Here is a 20,132-nt window from a genome sequence, read left to right on the forward strand (position 1 = left end):
GACCCTGGCCCGCAGAGTTGGTTGGGTGGGGGACCCGCGCCTAACTTTGGGGAGAGGGGCGCAGGCCGAGTTGGCGGGATCGCCACCGAAAGGGCCGGACCCCGACGGAGGCCCCACCCCGCCGTCGGGCCTAGAGGAGGGGGAAGGAAGGCCGGGTCTGGGGGCCCCGCGGGGTCGGCTTTCCCGCCTCAAGTTTCCCTGAGCGGCAATGACGTACTAGGCGCCCAGCAGCAGAAGAGGGCACAGTCTGTCCCGGGCTCAGCACGTGCAGCTGTATACCAAGCTTGTATGCTTTTGTTACCTACATTCTTCCCAGTGCTAGCTCTGCCACCGAGTGGATGCGGAGCAGCAAGTCCCTGCACCTCATCAGGCCTCAGTTTCCCCTTTGTACAGCAGAAGGATGGACCACAGTAGCCTCGCGCATGTTGAGAAGCGTGGGTGGAGCCGGGCGGAGGTTTTCTCGGATGTGCTAGGGTGCTTCCCGCGCAGAGCTGGCCTCAACTGGCTAGGGGAACGGGGTAGAGGCGGGGGCGGTCCCGGTACCTTGGGGGGTACTTGCGTGCGCCTTGGCACTTTGGGGCTTCCTGCCTTGAGAGTGAGTGTCTGCGGTTACTTCGAGAGAGGGGGGAAGCGGTCTTTTTACCACATCCTGTCCCCTGGAAGGCCGATGAGGTGAATCCGTGTTAAAGGAGGACCAGAAGTTCCGAGTTGTGGTGGAGGGAACCTTGCTGTATTGAGTCTTTACGTGGAAGAAGAAACTAAAAATAAAGAAGATAAATTAGTTTGAATTGATAATTAACAATAGAGGCATATGTTTGTTTATCGCCCTTCGCAAGATGCTGTGTTTCTGTTTTTGTTTTGTACAAATTGAAGGTTTGTACAACTCTCATGTGGAAAGCAAGTCTTGGCACCAACAGCATTTGCTCACTTTCTGTCTCAGTGTCACATTTTGATAACCCTAAAAATATTTCAGACCTTGCACTAGCAAAAAGATTACCAGTTGCTGAAGGTGCAAGTGATAAAATTTTTTTAGCAATGTGCATGCGTGTTAAGTCATTTCAGTCATGTCCAACTCTGGAACCCAATGGCCTGTAGCGTGCCAGACTCCTCTGTCCATGGGATTCTCCAGGCAAGGATACTGAAGTGGGTTGCCATGCCCTCTTCCAGGGGATCTTCCCCACCCAGGGATCAAACCCCATCTCTTCTGTCCCAAACTGCATCTCTTCTGTCTCCTGCATCGGCAGGCAGGTTCTTTATCTCTAGCACTACCTGGGAAGCCCCTTTTTAGCAATAAAGATTTTTAAATTAAGGTTTATGTACTTCTTAAAAGACATAATGCTGTCGGCACACTTACTATACTAATATAGTGTAAACATAAGCTTTATCTGCACTGAGAAACCAAAAAAATTCGTGTAACTCAATACATTGTGAGCTTTGATTTACTGTGGTGGCTTGGAACTGAACTGGAAATATCTCCAAGGCATGCCTGTATTTGGGGGCTTCCCTGGTGGCTCAGATGGTAAAGAACCTATTTAGATTATGGTTGCTATCATGCGTGCAGTAGCATCAATGAAGAATTGGCTCTTTGCAGCAAGAGGATCACTTTGCAAACATATTTGAGAGTTTCACACCAGAGTTCACTCTGAATCCTGTGACAGTCAAACAGTTCTCTCTGCAAGTTCTTGGGCCTTTCTTTTACAGAAGCTCTCTTCCTCTGTGGTCAGTGGCTGCTCGTTTTCCACAGCATCACTTACACCCACTTCGTGAAATCTCACGCTTTTTTGCAGGATTTGTAGTTTCACTCGTAACCATGTGCTTTGTCTTGGCATGGTTGAATGTTGATAGCATCTGACAATCAGCTCAGAGCAGATTTTGCTGGCACTATGTGGGGTTTGAGAAGGAACTGACCTGTGGGTATTGCAGTGGCTGACCTTTGCTTACTGTGTACTTTGGACCTGTGAGATTCAGATATTGAGTACTCAGACAGCTGGAACACCCCCGATTTTAAACTTGGGGAAATGCTCACTGAGGTGCTTGGCTGAGACTTACCCAGTTTCACAACCAGTAAGGACAGTTGTGGACCAAGATCCCAGAGTTCTTTCCTAGAGTTTCTGAAGGCAGGGATATGGATTAAGAAGATGGAGGAGGCTGAGCTGATGGTGAACCTAACCTCCAATTGTTATTTTACAGCTTATTTTATTATTATTATTATTGGCCACATCATGTGGTATACGGGATCTTAGTACACCAACAAGGGATTGAAGCCATGCCCCCTGCATTTGGGAGCCCGGAGTCTTAACCACTGGACCACCAGAGAAGTCCCCTAAGCTCCAGTTATAAAATCATCATGATAGAGCTATCTGTCTCAAAGAGAAGAACCAAAAATATTGTCCCAGGCTTGTCTGTTGCAGGGGTTGAGGGAGGGAGAGCTACCCACTCGTAGGACCAAGCTGTGTCCTGACCATGGGCTTGGGAGTTCACATGAATTAGCTCAGTGTTATAGCCATCCTTGGCTTCCCAGGTGGTGCCAGTGGTAAAGAATCCACCTGCCAATGCAGGGGAGGCAAGAGATGTGGGTTTGATCCCTGGTCGGGAAGATTGCCTAGAGTAGGAAGTGGCAACCCACTCCCGTATTCTTGCCTGGAAAATTCCATGGACAAGGGAGCCTGGTAGGCTACAGTCCATGGAGTTGCAAAGAGTAGGACATGACTGACTGAGCGAGCATGCACACATAGCCATCCTATGGCTGGTATTACCATCATCTCGTAGTGAGAAAAGTGGGGATTAGAAGCCAAGCGACAAACTCCAGTCACACGCTGGGAGATCTTAAAGCCCAGATCTGACTTTCAAGTTTACCATTTCATTCCTGTTGCTAAAACTGCACCTCCTGGCAGCTTACTGGATGCAGCACTAATCTGGTTTCTTTCCCCAGTTTAGCACAGTAGGGTTTTCCACTGAGGCTTGTGTTAGTATTTCCCACACATCAGCAGTTCTCTGTCCTGTGTCTCTGCCACCACTTTTTGCCATCAACACATAACTCTTGTGCTATTATTTACTTGGCATTTTTCCTTAAGCCATTTCACTTTTTTTTTAGAACAGATGTATATTTTAGGCTAAATTGCTGCTGTAAATAGAAGAAAGTCATAAAAATAAATGTCATGTAAATAAGCAACATCCTCAATCAAGCTAGAAACCCTCACTTTGTTAAGAAAGGAATACAACTTGTACACCCACGTTCGTAGCAGCATATTCACAATACCCCCAAAAGATAAAAGCAACCTAAGTGTGTGTTGGTGGATGAATGGATAAATAATGTGGTCTATACATTCAAAAGAATATTATTCAGCCTTGAGAGGAGGCTAAAGGAAATTCTGACATATGTTTAACAGCATAGATTGACCATAAAGGCATCATGTTAAGTTAACAAGCTACACACAAAAGGAAAAATATTGTATGATTCCACTGATAGGAGGTTCCTAGAGTAGTCAAACAGAGACTGAAAGTAGACTGGTGGTTACTCCGGGCTGTAGTGGGTGGGGAATGGGGAATTAGTGTTTAATGGGTACAAAGTTTCAGTTTACAGAGATGGGAAAGCTTTGAGGGTGGTGATGATAACAATATAAATGTACTTAATGCCACTGAACTGTACACTTAAAAATGGCTAATATGGTAAATTTCATGTATATTTTTGCCACAATAAAAGAATCACTAAACATTAGATATACTGTTTTCTATGTCCAATATAAGTTTGAAGAATGAAAATCAAAAGGACAGAAGGTGGTGGTATAAAGGGGCTAGAGATAATTTAGTTCTAAACAGACACTTCTGGATGTCACTGGGATTGAGAGAGACTGAAAAGTAAATTACTTTTTCTTGGTGTGACTCAGTTTATCTACTGTCCTGTCAGGGGTGCCACTTACTGCCCTCTTGCAGATCACCAGGGGGAGCAGCCCCCATGGTGAGAGACATCGCTAGGGCTGGAGATGACTCTCTCAGGGTGGGGAGTGGGAGGTGGCTTGCCTTCCTCCCTGCCTGGGAGACTGAACAAGGGCCAGGCATGCCTCCCAAAGTAGAAGCATCTGGAATGTTCCATAGGGGAACTGGAAGTAGGGAAGGCTTCCTAGAGTAGGCAGGACTTGAGATGGGCCCTAATGGATGAAGAGGAGCTGGTGTGCCCTGGTATGTGTGTGTGTGTCATAGCAGGATAAGAGCAGGGAGACTGGGATGAATAAGCTGAAGCTCCAATACTTTGGCCACCTGATGCGAGGAGCCAACTCACTGGAAAAGACCCTGATGCTGGGAAAGATTGAGAGCAGGAGAAGAGGGCAGCAGAAGATGAAATGGCTGGATACCATCACCGACTCACTGGACACGAGTTCGAGCAAACTCCGGGAGATGGCAAGGACGGGGAAACCTGGTGTGCTGCAGTCCACGGGGTTGCAAAGAGTCGGACACGACTGAGCAATTAAACTACAACAACGGCAAACACATCCCGAACTGGGTGGAAGTAGTGACTGATTGGGGCTAGACAACAAAGGCAACGGGAGCCACTGCCGGCTCCTTGAGCTGGGGGTGTGTCTTGGCAGTGAGTTCCAGAATCTGGAGTGCAGGGCTATGTAACCAGCACCCCCAAAAGGCAGGGTGTAGTGAGGCAGGCCCAGATCCAAGATGAAAAATAAAGGGGCTTTTGGGGTGAACAGAGCTTCCTCCTGGGCCCTGAGAGCAGCTGCTGGGGATGCAACCCTAGACGTGGCCAGGAGAACTCAGAAAGAAAGGAAGAGCCTAGAGGTCAAGGGCTGGGTCACGGCCACAGAAAACCAAAGTGCGGAGGAGGGCAAGAATTTGTCCGAGTCACCCAGCAGGAACGTGGCCAAGGGATCAAGCATACAGGTGTCCCTGCAGAGTCACTGCCCTGCAGCTGGGGTGGGAGCCTGCACATGTGGGTCTGCGCCTCCCTGAAGTCTCCCTGTCCTGCAAGGAGCAGCTCCCTTCCTTCCTCCCACCAAGTCCACCTGAACTACCTATGAGCTGTGCTTGGCGGAGGCCGCAGGGGCCCCAGCGTAGGGGCAGAGAGGAGGGAGACCGTGTTGGGACCTGCCTGTTTCTCTCTGTAGCTGCATCCCTAATTCATCCCTGGGGGTAGAAAAGCTCATTCCTGAGTCAGAATTTTCCCAGGGAGTCCGGCTGGGCCCCTGGCAAGAGAGAGCACCCTGTCTTCTCTCTGACACACCAACACTTCTTCCTGTTGCTCAGGGCTCTGCGGAGGAAGCAGCAGATGTCGGACAGGCTTGTCCAGACCCCTGGCTCAAGGAGCAGCTGGCCACATTTCCAGCCCCCCAGTTCTGGCCGTGTCTTCTGATCTGTACTCTCAGTGAGGCCTTTCTCCAGAGGGCTCTGGACTGGGTAACTCTGGGTCAGGCTTTTGTCCTCCCCCCGCACCCCCAGGCCCCAGGCACCCCAGGGCTTCACGAACATTCCAGGGACTCTGCAGCACTACCCTTGATAAGCCCCACATGACCCCACGAAGTGGTACTGTCACTGTCTCCATTGTGCAGAGGGGAAACTGAGGCTCAGAGAGTTTCCATCACTTGAGCCTAGTTACCCAGCCAGGAAATGGTGGGCCTGGGGTTGGAACCCAGGCAGCGTGACCCTGTGCCTGCCTGAGGTCTTTACCATCATCCGCCTCATCGATCCTTGGCTCAGGCAGGGATCATTCTCCTTTTCCTACTCCTGGGGAAACTGAGACCCAGAGAGCCCTCATCTCTGGCCCGAGGGTTCAGAGCCAAGTGGGTCTTGAACCCTGAAGGGTGCCCCCAACATTGGCCTCCTCTCTCTCTCTCCACTGACACCCAGTATCTCTGCAAATGTACAGCTGCCTCTAGGAAATGCTGCAGGCTCTGAGGGGTTTGCTATCAAAGGGTGAGCTGGGCGTGGCTGTCAGCTCCGGACGCAACAAACAGGCTTCTTCTAGAGAAAGAAGAAGTGCAGGGAGCGTGCGCTGTGCCGGAGTTGGGTGAATGAGCAGAGGCCGCCTGCCCGCAGCACAGAGGTTCCCAACTTCCCCTTCTTCCTGCAGAAGGCAGCGGCGGGCAGCAAGACAGCAGTAGCCGCACAGGTCAGCCCCTCTGTCTGAGTCTCTCCTTGCCCTGCTCTTCCTAGACTTTGTCCTGACCCTTGGGTCCCCAGCAGGCACTGGGCGCACCCCTGCCTGGGTGGTTGTTGGGCTGGTGACATCCCCGGAGCAGCAAGGTGGGGCTCACCTGCCTTCCCTTCACCGGTTCCTGGGCCTCTGATGGCAACTCCTAATCTCAGGACTGTAGTGATCTATGTTTTTGGTTTTCTTTTGTTTTCCAGTGGTGGTGGGGATATATTTCTTTTTTTTTTTTTAACTTGAAGTATATTTGATTTACAATATCGTGTTAACTTCTGTTGTACAGCAAAGTGATTCCATTACAGGTATATATGCATTCTTTTTCAAATATTCTTTTCCATTATGGTTTTTAAAAGTTAATTAATTAATTAATCAGTTAGGTTTTGGCTGCGCATGGGCTTTCTCTAGTTGAAGTGAGCAGGGGCTACTCTGGGTGTGGTACGTGGGTTTCTCACGGCCGTGACTTCCCTTGTTGGAGAGCATGGGCTCTGGGACGCATGGGTTTCAGTCATTGCCATATGCCAGCTCAGTTGACCCCCAGGCATGTGGGATCTTCCTGGGCCAGGAATCAAACCTGTGTCCCCTGCATTGGCAGGCGGATTCTTAACCAGCGGACCATCAGGGAAGTTCCCAAGATGGGTTATCATAGGATTTTGAATATAGTTCCCTGTGTTATACATGAGTATCTTTTTGTTGAGATCTATGTTTTTGAAAAATAGATAATTCAATTAAGGAGTAGTTAGGCTCTGGGTTCAAACCTTTACTCCCCTTACCCGCTTTGTGGCCTGTTATTGAACTTTGCTTTTCTGGACCTCAGTTTCCTCATCTGTAAAATGGGGCTAGTCCAGTAGCCTGCATCTCAGGTGACAGGGTGAGGGGCTGGCACAGAGTTGATGTTGGGCAGATCAGAGCAGGTGCAGTTCCTCTGAGTGCCCTGGACTAGAGCCTGGGACAGTGTGTTCCAGGCAAAGGCTCTGGATCTGATTGAGTCATAGACCCCCCTGTTGAGCCCTCGTGGGACCTCCTTTTGGGAAATAATAGCACCTGTCAGGACTTCCCTGCAGAGACCACAGGTTCACTTTCACCCAGGCCATGGGGGAGGCGGAGGTGGGAATTCCAGTCTGTGGTTGGCAGGAGCAGCTGTTGGGAGGAGCACGTGGGGCCCTACCCAGGAGCACACTGGCCCAGTGGGCTCTAGTACTGTTGGGGAGAGGGTGGTACACAGCCAGCTCTGGAGAGGGAGAGGAAGGCAGGGGTTCTCCTGCTCAGTGTATTCCTGGCTGGGAATCTGGGTCAGAGCCTCAGATTCCCAGGAGTGCAGATCATGGATATGGTTGAGTCTCTGTCTCTGGGAAATGTGCTTCTCAGGTGGTGCCAGAAGTAAAGAACTTGCCTGCCAACGCAGGAGACATAAGAGACGTGGATTCAATCCCTGGGTCGGGAAGATCCCCTGGAGGAGGGCATAGGCAATCCACTCCAATATTCTTGCCTGGAGAATCCCATGGACTGAGAGTAGGCTACAGTCCACAGGGTCTCAAAGAGTTGGACATGACTGAAGCAACTTAGCATGCACACCCTAGGAAATAGATGACCTTAGCCTCATTTTACCATTGAGAAAACGTGCAGCACAGAAAGGTCAAGTTCCTTGCCTAACTTCACAGCTCAGGAGCTGAAAACGGAACTAGTTATAGAATTTACATCTCCCAAAGGCTCTGCTCTGCGTGCCACTTGTCCCCTCATGTTCTGTTGACCTGATTAGGGTTTTGCTCTTCCTGGTAGCAACTCAGCCTCCCGGCCACCTTTTGGAAGCTGCAGCATATCTCAGGGGAGAGCACTTGACTTGGAGTCTGGGTTTGTGTTTCAGCTTGCCCACTGGCCTGCTGAAGAACGCCAGGCAAATTCTTGTGTGGTATTCAGTTTTGCCACTGTCAAGTGAAACCTTCCTGGGAGTCAGATAAGGGGGTCCTGTTTCCTGTGCTGTGTGCTAAGTTGCTTCAGTCTTGTTTAACTCTGTGCAAACTTATAGACAGTAGCCCAGCAGGCTCCTCTGTCCATGGGATTCTCCAGGCAAGGATACTGGAGTGGGTTGCCATGCCTTCCTCTAGGGTATCTTCCCCTCCTAGGGATCGAACCTGAGTCTCCTGCATTGGCAGGTGTGTTCTTTACCACTGGCGCCACCTGGGAAGCCCCCTCCTATATCCTATAAGGCTTCAAATAGTGAATTGCGCTATTTGAGATGGCTGAATGAGAATGAGATGGCTGAGGGTGTGGGGTAATGGTGAGTGGTGGTCTCTCTGAAAGGATGGGGAGGGGGATGTTGGAGGTTGCAAGCAGAAGTGAAGACTGTGGTTTGCTCCTGGGAAAGGGGATGGAAACCATAGCTTCTATTTGGTTGCTTGGGGGAGGGATCACTTCTGCTTTGGCCTTAATTTCCCCAGCTGGGTGGGGGGATTAAACTCCTCTTCCCCCTGTGTCTGTCTGGCAGCAGCATGGCCAAGGGCCTGGGGACCCAGTCTTAGGGTCCAGACCCTGGAGGTCAAGTCCACACCACTGGCTGAGCCTCATTTTCCCCATCTGTACCCCCAAGGGAATCTTTTCTGCATTCTTGGAGTCTCAGTTTTCTCACCAGAAATATTCCAGATGATCTTATTCAGTGGTTTCCTTTGCCCTCCTAAATCATTTCTTTCGATCTCTGAGGTTCTGAGAGGGTAAGTGAATTGCCCAAATGAAAATTAAAAAATGAAACATTAAAAGTATTAGTATTAGCAGGAACTTAGGAGAATTCCTTTATAATGCTGGAATGGGGAAGGTCTTTCTACCTAAAACTCAAATACTAACCTAATAGCCAAACAAATAAGAACCCAACACTCTGACTCCATAGTCTTTATTCTCTTTTAAAATAAAAATAAACATACATATTAATATAGAGCATTAAGGGAATTCCCCAGGGGTCCAGTGGTTAGGACTCTGTGCTTCCACTGCAGGGGCATAGGTTGGGGAATTAAGATCATACAAGTCAAGTCACATGATGCAGCCAAAAAAATAGTGTTAAGACAAATGGGTAACCACCAGGAAAAAATTTGAATCCATATTGCATACTCTAGGATCAACACAAATGGACTGGGGATTCCAATATAAAAAAATGAAACCTTAAAAGTATTAGAAGAATCTTAGGCAGATTCCTTTATGATGTTGGAATGGGGAAGGTCTTTCTACCTAAAACTCAAAATCCAGAAGCCCAAAGAGAAAACACCGGTAATTTTTATTATAGAAAATTTTTATATTAAATAAAGAAAGCTACCTGGCAAAAAAAAGAAAGAGACCATATATAATGTCAAAAGGCAAATGACAAACAAGGAAAGATATTTGCAACTCATATAATAGACAAAGAGCTAATTTTCCTATTATGTAAAGAGTTTCTAGAAGTTGATAAGGAAAAGTCTAACCCAATACAAAAATGGGCAGATAATGAAGTTGCACATGCAGCAAATAAGGCAGGTGTTAATAACACCTGGAGGTATTGGAGTTTCAGCGTCAGCATCAGTCCTTCCAATAAATATTCAGGACTGATCTCCTTTAGCATGGACTGGTTGGATCTCCTTGCTGTCCAAGGTACTCTCAAGAGTCTTCTCCAACACCACAGTTCAAATACCGCAGTGGAAAAGTTCAAATACCACAGTGATTATGTTACACAAGCTATTTTTAACCTGTCCTTTCCATTCAATGGGCTTCCCAAGTGGCACAGTGGTTAAGAATCCCCTGCCAATGCAGGAGACACAGGAGTTGGGCGTTCTATCCTTGGGTTGGGAAGATCCCCAGGAGAAGGAAATGGCAACCCTCTCCAGTATTCTTTCCTGGGGAATTCCATGAACAGAGGAGCCTGGTGGGCTGCAGTCCATGGGATTGCAAATGAGCAGCAGGCATGGTATTCCACTCAGTGACATCCTGTGCTCCTCTTCTACGCGGCTGTTTACATCACAATTCTTAGTAATGAAATGGCGATCCGTTGTACTATATTTAACTTTCAGTTTTGAAAAAGTGATAAATTAGCAAGAAGTTGCAAAAAATGTACACAAAAATTTTTGTGTACATTTCACCCAGTCTTATTCCATGGTAACATTTTTCATACCTAAGGTACAACATCAGAGCCAGGAAATTGATTTTGGTACAATTCACAACCTTTATTCAGATTTCATCAGCTTTTATACACTGACGTGGGTGTGTGTAGGTGTATGTGTGTTTAATTCTATGCAGTTTTATGAAGTGTAGATTCTTGTATAACAAGGAAGGTACAAAACTTCCTGTTACCACAAGGCTTCTTAGAAACATCGCCAGTCCCTAAACCACTGACAACTACTAATCTGTTCTCCATCTCTGTAATTTTTTTTATTTCAAGGATGTCAAATAAATCAAATTATAGAATATGCAGCATTTTTAGACTGGCTTCCCCCGCACCCCCAGCATGACTGCCTAGCAACCCATCCAAGTTGTGTGTCAATATATTTTTCTAATTGCTGAGCTGAGCTTGTTTAACCATTCACTCATTGAAGGCACATTGGGATTGCTTCCAGTTTGAGGCTATGGTGAATAAGGCCTCCTATGCAGGCTTTGGTGCGAACATGAGTTTTGATTTCTCTGGGTTAAATGCCCAAAAGTGTGATCGCTGGGTCATATGGTACGTTTAGTTTTATAATATATTACCAAACTTTTCCAGAGTGGCATTGGACTATAATTTTTGTAACTATTCCTCTATTGAGGAATAACATTTACATAGTTTTTTTGCTTTTTTATGATTAACAATGGTATTATAAATACTTTTCTATGTATTTTACCTGGCTTGCCCTCTTATTTCCATAGGATAAATTCACAAAAATGAGTTTCCTGGATCAGAGGCTATTCAGAATGAAAAGTGTGTGTTGTCAAATGATTCTCTTGAAAAGGCTGAACTCTTGACACTCTCATGGGGAGTGGGGTGTGCTTGTCTCTCACTGGGTGATACCACATTTGCAAATCCAATGGTGAAAAACTTAAAAGTCATGGGGACATCCCTGGCAGTCCAGTGGTTAAGACTGCACTTCCATCAGGGTGCACAGGTTTGATCCCTGGGGAACTAGGATCCCACAGGCCAAGTGGTACGGCCAAAAGATTTAAAAGAAGAAAGAAAACAAAATTAAAGGTCATGCTCTTAACTACTTCTCTCTGCCGTTACCATCAAACAGGTGTTTGAGTTCTGTGGTTCTCCCTTCCTGGAACTCTGTGGGGCTTTTCTGGTGACTTTCTCCCTCCGTGAAGGAGGAAGGTTAGCTTTCTCATCCTCTCCACACCTTTCCACTTCCTCTTCCCTATATTCTCACTATATTTTTGGCTTGACTCTCAAAAATTCGGTTTATAGACGGATGCTTCACCTACTACAGTTTTCTATTTGTTTAGTTGATTCATTTTATTTATTCAACTCACATTTTTGGAGAGTAGTTTGATGAGTTTTGACAAATACATAGAGTCCTACATACATGTCTATCCCAGTCCAGATATAGAGTATTTCCATCCCCACTTTCCAGGTAGCTCAGTGGTAAAGAACCTGCTTGCCCAGGCGGGAGACGCAGGAGACTCGGGTTCAATCCCTGGGTTGGGAAGATCCTCTGGAGAAGGGAATGGCTGCCCACTCCAGTATTCTTGCCTAGAGAATTCCAGAGACAGATGAGCCTGGTGAGTTTTAGTCCATGGGGTCACAAAGAGTTGGATACGGCTGAGCCATTGAGTGGAGCACATCTCCCTGAAAAGTTGCTTTGGTTCCTTTTATAGTCAGTTACCTTTTTCCCACCCCATGGAAACTATGGATGTGTTCTCTCACATGAAGCTTTTACTTTTCTGGAAGATCATATAAGTGGAATCATAAAATACATACTCCTTTTTGTCTGGGTTCTTTCACTTATCATACTGATTTTGAGACTCAGCCATTTGTTGCCTCTGTCAGCGGCTCATTCTTTTTTATTGCTGAGTAATGTTCCACAGCATGGATATACCACAGTTTGTTTATCTTCACCATTGGATGCAATTTTTTTGGCTGTGCTGTGCAGCTTGTAGGATCTTAGTTTCCCAACCAGGATTGAACCCATGCCCTTGACAGTGAAAACGCTGAGTCCTAACCGCTAGACCTCCAGGGAATTCTCTTGATGGAAGTTGGTATTGTTTTCAGATTTTTTTTTAATTTTATTTTATTTTTAAACTTTACATAATTGTATTAGTTTTGCCAAATATCAAAATGAATCCGCCACAGGTATACATGTGTTCCCCATCCTGAACCCTCCACCCTCCTCCCTCCCCATTCCATCCCTCTGGGTCGTCCCAGTGCACCAGCCCCAAGCATCCAGTATCGTGCATCGAACCTGGACTGGCAACTCGTTTCATACATGATATTTTACATGTTTCAATGCCATTCTCCCAAATCTTCCCACCCTCTCCCTCTCTCACAGAGTCCATAAGACTGTTCTATACATCAGTGTCTCTTTTGCTGTCTCGTACACAGGGTTATTGTTACCATCTTTCTAAATTCCATATATATGCGTTAGTATACTGTATTGGTGTTTTTCTTTCTGGCTTACTTCACTCTGTATAATAGGCTCCAGTTTCATCCACCTCATTAGAACTGATTCAAATGTATTCTTTTTAATGGCTGAGTAATACTCCATTGTGTATATGTACCATAGATTTCTTATCCATTCATCTGCTGATGGGCATCTAGGTTGCTTCCATGTCCTGGCTATTATAAACAGTGCTGCGATGAACATTGGGGTACACGTGTCTCTTTCCCTTCTGGTTTCCTCAGTGTGTATGCCCAGCAGTGGGATTGCTGGATCATAAGGCAGTTCTATTTCCAGTTTTTTAAGGAATCTCCACACTGTTCTCTATAGTGGCTGTACTAGTTTGCATTCCCACCAACAGTGTAAGAGGGTTCCCTTTTCTCCACACCCTCTCCAGCATTTACTACTTGTAGACTTTTGGATCGCAGCCATTCTGACTGGTGTGAAATGGTACCTCATAGTGGTTTTGATAATGAGTGATGTTGAGCATCTTTTCATGTGTTTGTTAGCCATCTGTATGTCTTCTTTGGAGAAATGTCTATTTAGTTCTTTGGCCCATTTTTTGATTGGGTCATTTATTTTTCTGGAGTTGAGCTGTAGGAGTTGCTTGTATATTCTCGAGATTAGTTGTTTGTCAGTTGCTTCATTTGCTATTATCTTCTCCCATTCTGAAGGCTGTCTTTTCACCTTGCTAATAGTTTCCTTTGATGTGCAGAAGCTTTTAAGGTTAATTAGGTCCCATTTGTTTATTTTTGCTTTTATTTCCAATATTCTGGGAGGTGGGTCATAGAGGATCCTGCTGTGATGTATGTCAGAGAGTGTTTTGCCTATGTTCTCCTCTAGGAGTTTTATAGTTTCTGGTCTTACGTTTAGATCTTTAATCCATTTTGAGTTTATTTTTGTGTATGGTGTTAGAAAGTGTTCTAGTTTCATTCTTTTACAAGTGGTTGACCAGATTTCCCAGCACCACTTGTTAAAGAGATTGTCTTTAATCCATTGTATATTCTTGCCTCCTTTGTCAAAGATAAGGTGTCCATATGTGCGTGGATTTATCTCTGGGCTTTCTATTTTGTTCCATTGATCTATATTTCTGTCTTTGTGCCCGTACCATACTGTCTGGATAACTGTGGCTTTGTAGTAGAGCCTGAAGTCAGGTAGGTTGATTCCTCCAGTTCCATTCTTCTTTCTCAAGATCGCTTTGGCTATTTGAGGTTTTTTGTATTTCCATACAAATTGTGAAATTATTTGTTCTAGCTCTGTGAAGAATGCTGTTGGTAGCTTGATAGGGATTGCATTGAATCTATAGATTGCTTTGGGTAGTATACTCATTTTCACTATATTGATTCTTCCAATCCATGAACATGGTATATTTCTCCATCTGTTAGTGTCCTCTTTGATTTCTTTCACCAGTGTTTTATAGTTTTCTATATATAGGTCTTTAGTTTCTTTAGGTAGATATATTCCTAAGTATTTTATTCTTTCCGTTGCAATGGTGAATGGAATTGTTTCCTTAATTTCTCTTTCTGTTTTCTCATTATTAGTGTATAGGAATGCAAGGGATTTCTGTGTGTTGATTTTATATCCTGCAACTTTACTATAGTCATTGATTAGTTCTAGTAATTTTCTGGTGGAGTCTTTAGGGTTTTCTATGTAGAGGATCATGTCATCTGCAAACAGTGAGAGCTTTACTTCTTCTTTTCCAATTTGGATTCCTTTTATTTCTTTTTCTGCTCTGATTGCTGTGGCCAAAACTTCCAAAACTATGTTGAATAGTAATGGTGAAAGTGGGCACCCTTGTCTTGTTCCTGACTTTAGAGGAAATGCTTTCAATTTTTCACCATTGAGGATAATGTTTGCTGTGGGTTTGTCATATATAGCTTTGATTATGTTGAGGTATGTTCCTTCTATTCCTGCTTTCAGGAGAGTTTTTATCATAAATGGATGTTGAATTTTGTCAAAGGCTTTCTCTGCATCTATTGAGATAATCATATGGTTTTTATTTTTCAGTTTTCAGATTTTTCAAAGTGCCTGTGTGCATGCTAAGTTGCTTCAGTCATGTCCAACCCTTTGCGACCCCATGGACTGTAGCCTGCCAAGCTCCTCTGTCCGTGGGATTTTCTAGCAAGAATAATGGAGTGGGTTGCCATGCCCTCCTCTGGGGGATCTTTCCAAACCAGGGGCTGAACCCGTGTCTCCTGAGACTCCTACAGTGCAGGCAGATTCTTTACTGCTGAGCCACCAGGGAAGCCCTTTTTCAAAGTAGTTGTCCCATTCTACATTCTTTCCATCCATGCATGAGAATTCAGCTGTTGTATATTCTCAGTAACACAAGATATTACCAGTCATTTTGTTTTTAGCTCCACCAGAAGGTGTGTAGTGACTTCTCTTTGTGGTTTTATTTGCCTTTCCCTAATGACTAGTGATACTGAATATCTTTTCATGCGCTTTTTTGGCATCTATGTATCTTCTTTGGCTGAGTGACTCTTTAAATCTTTTGCCTTTTTAATTGGGTTATTTGTCTTCTTGTTTAATTTTATGAATTCTCAATATAGTCCAGATGCACATTTTTTTTCAAATTTGTGTTTTCAAATATTTCCTCTCAGTCTATAATTTGTATTCTCACTGTCTTAGCAATGATCTTCAAAGATTAGAAGTTTTAATTTTTGATGAAATTCAAGCTATTCACTTTTCCCTTATATAGGTGGTTTTTTGGCCATAGTGCTATTTTTTGTGGTACATTAAAATTTATGCATGTATTATAAGGCCTCACAATATAGTGTTGCCATTTTTACATTAGACATTTTTACATTAGACAGATGTTAAAATTGAGAAAATTCATTCTGTATTTGACATATTTTTATCAGTTTCAACACTCCATTTCTCTGTGTAGGTCCATGTTTTCACCTGGTATAAATGTTCTTCTGCCAAAAGAATTTCCTTTAATATTTCTTTTAGTGCAGGTCTGCTGGAAATGGGGCTTTTGGGTAGCTCACCTGGTTAAGAATCCACCTGCAATGCAGGAGACCCTGGTTCAATTCCTGGGTTGGGAAGGTCCTCTGAAGAAGGGAGAGGCTACCAACTCCAGTATTCTTGAACTTCCCCTGGTGGGTCAGATGGTAAAGAATCCACCCGCAATGCAGGAGACCTGAATTTGATCCCTGGGTTGGGAAGATCCCCTGGAGGAGGGCATGGCATTCCAGTCCAGTACTCTTGCCTGGAGAATCCCCATGGACAGAGGAGGCTGGTGGGCTACAGTCCATGGGGCTGCAAAGAGTTGGACACGACTGAGCGACTAAGCACAGCACAGCTGCTGGAAATGAATTTTTTAAGCCATTGCTTATCTGAAATAGTCCTTATTTGATTTTCATTTTTGAAACATATTTCCACTGGGCATCGAATTCTAGGTTAACACATTTTTCTTGAAATATGTAGTTGTGTTATCTTCTGGTTTGTATAGTTTCTTGAGAAGTCTCTTGTTCTTATTTCTTATCTTCTGTATCTATTATTTCTTTTTCTCTCTGTCTTCAAGATTTTTTTAATCTTTGGTTTTGCATCAGTTTGACTATGATATGTCTAGGTGTGGTTCCTTTATATTTATTCTGCTAAGTTTTATAGAACTTCTTAAATCTGTAGTATGTTGTCTTTCACTAATTTTGGAAAAAAATTCAGCCATTATCTCTTCAAATATTTCTTCTATGTTCTTTCTCTTCCTTTTGAGACTCAAATTACATGTTTATTAGACCATCTGCTCTTGTCCTACCGTTTTGAGTTTTATTTTGACTTTTCTTACTCTTTGTGTTTCAATTCAGATTATTTATATTGTTCTATCTTCAAATTCACTGATTACTTTGCTGTGTCTGGTTTGCTGATTAATAGGCCTTCAATGGCTCAGATGGCAAAGAATCTTCCTGCAATGCAGGAGACCTGGGTTCCATCCCTGGGTCAGGAAGATCCCCTGCAAAAGGGAATGGCAATCCACTCCAGAATTCTTGCCTGGAGAATTCCATGGACAGAGGAGCCTAGCAGGCTACAGCCCATGAGGTCACAAAGAGTTGGACACACTGAGCAACTAACACTTTCACTTTTTTTCACTTCACAATTGAAGAAATTCTTTATCAATGATATTGAGTATTTCATTTCTACCTGTCTCTCCTTAATAGTTTCCATTGCTGTCCTGAAATTTCCTATCTGTCCTTAGGAGTATACCTTTCCACCACCTGCTTTTCCATACTCATGTATCTTTAAGTCCCTATCTGATAGTTTTAACATTTTGGTCATCTCTGGCTCTACTTCTCTTGTCTCTTTTATCTTTTGACAAAGAGTATTTTATTTTTTCTTGATTTTATGTGTGTGTTATAAGCTTTGACTGAATACCAAGGCATTGTGTGAAAGCACAGTAGTGAGGTAAATTATAATTATGCCTATCCCAAATTATGCCTATCCCAAAAAGTGGGGGTATTTCTTATGTCGTGGCTTAAGTAGAAGGCATTCACTGAGTCAGTCTAGTCTGTGGTCGATTTGGGTTACAGTTTTGTTGTTGCAGGTACCTTCTCTGCAGCATGAGCATCACATTTCTCCAGTGATGGACGGACATTACTCTGTGTTTAGTGTGAGCCCTTGCGTCCCACATGGATTTTCTCAGTAATCCTACTCCACTTTCATCCTTGCATGCATGCAACACAGAGGGAATCTTTCTTTGTGTTCTGGCCCCTTTGCCAGTGGTAGACAGCTGTTGCTTATTACTTGGTGCAAAATTTTTGATGGAAGCAGTAGATTTCTGGTTCTCTTGCTCAAAGTTTCAGTCTTAGCTAGGCTTGTGCCCGAGCCCCACGACCAGGGCTTTCTTAGCTTTCCCGTTTCTCATTCAGTGACTGGCAACTTCTGCCTCTTCTTCAGTGCTGGCTGACTTCTCCTTCACCCTCATGGAGCCCAAACCCTGCCATGTATTGGTGGAGGTGTCTTAGGTGTGAATGAAGTTCCTGCCTTTCTCACAGCAGCAGCAGCAAGCAGCCCCTTGTTTTATAACAGTGCAAAATCCTGGGCACTAGTGGGTTTTGCCACTCCATACCAGTGGCAGATAGCTTTTGCCTAATGTCCATGCAGGGTCTGGGGTAGGTGGTTTTTATTTGGCTGCACTGTGCTGCATGTGGAATCTTAGTTTCCTGACCAGGGGTCAAACTTGTGCCCCCTGCATTGAAAGTGTGGAGTCTGAACCACTGGACCACCAGAAAAGTCTCTTGCTGGACTTTTTTCGCTTCTCTGCCAGAGGCAGCAGACCTTTTCCTTATAACGAGTCAGGGACCTAGGGATGTGGGTCTCATCACGGCAATGCCAGGGCGCAGATGTCTGTCTCTCGCAGCAGCCAGTTACCATCACGTACTCACACATGGCCTGGGGCTCATATAGGCTTCACCCTCAAACCTCAGCATGCGCATGTCACCACAGGGGCCCTCTCAGGTCCCTGCCCTCCACCCCCCCCCACCCAGTCATCCTCATGAGCACCAGCAGAGGACTGTGGGAAGAAATGGTCAAGTGGATATAGACACCCCTTTTGTCTGGGGCTCTCAGTGGTTTTAAACTGGCATTCTCATTCATACTCAGCCTTTATGAATTCACTAAGATCATATGCTACCCCTTATATTCAGAATCTAAAAATAAATTATACAAATGAACTTACTTAAAAACCAGAAACAGATTCACAGGTTAGGGAATGAACTTGTGGTTACCAGAGGGGAAGGAAGGGGAGAAGGGCTAGTTAGGGAGTTTGAGATGGACACGTACACATTGCTATATTTGAAATGGATAAAGTGTGTTAACTGCTCAGTCGTGTCCAACTCTTTGCGGCCCCATGGACTGTAGCCCGCCAGGCTCCTCTGTCCATGGAATTCTCTAGGCAAGAATACTGGAGTGGGTTGCCATTCCCTTTTCCAGGGGATCTTCCTAACCCAAAGATCGAGCCTAGGTTTCCTGCATTGCAGATTCTTTACTGCCTGAGCCACCAGGAAACCCAAGTGATAATTCACCAAGATGCATGATTTGTGAACTTTTCTGTAAGTTTTATTTTGATAAGAATATTATTAAACAATATTTCTGAATGATTGAAAAAATAAAATGGATAAGCAATAAGGACCTACCGTATAGCACAGGGAACTCTGCTCAGTGTTATGCGGCAGCCTGGATGGGAGGGAAGTTTAGGGGAGAATGGATACATGTATATGTATAGCTGAGTCCCTTTGCTGTCCACCTGAATCTATCACAACACTGTTAATTGGCGATACTCCAATATAAAATAAGGAGTTAACAAAAGAATCCATTACGGTATCAGTTGTTCTTATCTGTTTTTTTGGTAACCACTGAGGTGAAACACCTCATCCTCAAAGGGCTTATCAACCATTGGAAACCAGTTTATCTGATTATTTTGTGACTTCAGTTCTCTAACAGGCTCAAAAAACCAGTTTTGTATATCATTTGGCTTTTTCCATTGTCAAGATGGGAGTGATGTTCTCTTGTGGCTCTCTACATCATAAATGGAAGTCAAAATCATTTTTATATGGTTTTTATACAATTTTAAAAATATAGGGAATTCCCTGGCAGTTCAGTGGTTAAGACTTGGCACTTTCCCTGCTAGGGCCTGGGGTTCAATCCCTGGTCAGGGAACTAAAATGTGGCACAGAGTGACACAGCAAAAAAAAAAAAAAAAGTTTTTATAATGCTATAAACATCTTATACTTTATGTCAATTTGTGTAGCAAGATTACGTTTTCTTTCCTGTACAACTTGGTTTTCCTGAAATTAATTGTTTCCTTTTTATTTTTCATTTGCAAGCTTTCTGTAAGACATTTCTCAAAATAATTTTCCTATGTATTCCGACCTGTCAGACAATCTGTATATTCGCCTCTTTCTTTTACACACTGAGACGTCCCTCCTGGAAACTTACTGTCTTCTGCTTCCTTCTGGATGGGATGTGCCCTAGGCCTGCTGCCCAGCCATCAACCTGGGCCTTCTCTTCATGCATTTTCTGGGGAGTAGCTTCCCATCTCTTCTGGTGGGTTTTCCTGTACCCTGTGTGTTCTTTCATGATTTACTCTCTCATTTTGTGGAACACATCCTCCAGCAGCTTCCTGAGAAAGGTGTACATTTAAAAATCTGGGAGAAATATCAATAACCTCAGATATGCAGATGACACCACCCTTATGGCAGAAAGTGAAGAGGAACTAAAAAGCCTCTTGTTGAAAGTGAAAAAGGAGAGTGAAAAAGTTGGCTTAAAGCTCAACATTCAGAAAACGAAGATCATGGCATCTGGTCCCATCACTTCATGGCAAATAGATGGGGAAACAGTGGAAACAGTGGCTGACTTTATTTTTTTGGGCTCCAAAATCACTGCAGATGGTGATTGCAGCC

At 44.5% G+C, this 20,132-nt stretch overlaps 1 protein-coding gene across 1 annotated transcript in view; it reads left to right on the forward strand.

Moving 5' to 3' along the window:
* Nucleotides 1-5,944: 5,944 nt before the first annotated feature.
* The window catches only part of ADGRG5 (adhesion G protein-coupled receptor G5), a 29,018-nt gene continuing 14,830 nt past the window's right edge, over nucleotides 5,945-20,132 (forward strand). Inside the window, exon 1 of the mRNA XM_055552046.1 lies at nucleotides 5,945-6,115. The gene's annotated coding sequence lies outside the window, so the exon portion shown is untranslated. The remainder of the gene's footprint in view (nucleotides 6,116-20,132) is intronic.

The sequence above is a fragment of the Bubalus kerabau genome, chromosome 17 (assembly GCF_029407905.1).
Source record: "Bubalus kerabau isolate K-KA32 ecotype Philippines breed swamp buffalo chromosome 17, PCC_UOA_SB_1v2, whole genome shotgun sequence".
NCBI classification, from domain to species: Eukaryota; Metazoa; Chordata; class Mammalia; order Artiodactyla; family Bovidae; genus Bubalus; species Bubalus kerabau.